Source organism: Arachis ipaensis, chromosome B06 (assembly GCF_000816755.2).
Source record: "Arachis ipaensis cultivar K30076 chromosome B06, Araip1.1, whole genome shotgun sequence".
Taxonomy (NCBI): Eukaryota; Viridiplantae; Streptophyta; class Magnoliopsida; order Fabales; family Fabaceae; genus Arachis; species Arachis ipaensis.
The window spans coordinates 116,531,109-116,531,666 of record NC_029790.2 but is presented as its reverse complement, the minus strand read 5'-3'; positions in this window follow the sequence as shown (position 1 = coordinate 116,531,666).

Below are 558 nucleotides of genomic sequence, written 5' to 3'. Positions count from 1 at the left end.
AGAAGCTCAGAAGCTCCTCGAGACCTGCTTTCTCCTTCTCTGACCTTCAAAGTTTAGTGTCAAGCTCCCTCTCTCAAAGAAAGAGAAAAGGTGAAAACGGTAACCTTAGCCTCCATTACCGCCTCCGTTCTTCTCACCGCCGTCGTGTCGTTGTTCTTCGTCGGCTTCTTCGCATCGCACCACAAACTTCTTTGCCTGGTCTAGATTGTTGTCCGTCTGTTGAGTCGCCATTCTTCTCACCGTTACGTCACCCACGGTCTTTGGATTGTTGTTGTTTTCTCTTTACTGCCGTCACTGTGTCACATTTGATAATGTGCTGCACATACAATACACATGTAGTGTCTTCCCAATTATTATATATGAGTACATTAGGTTTTTTTATTTTTGGTCATGATGAGTGCATTAGGTTAGATACATTTGCTTCACACTTAATATTGGGCCTAGTGTTTGGGCTGCATTTTTTTTTCAACCTTCATCAAATTTTTTTAATATTTATTTACTTCTAAAAAAGGCATTTATATACTAAAAAAATATTTATGTTAAGAAAAAATTAAAACT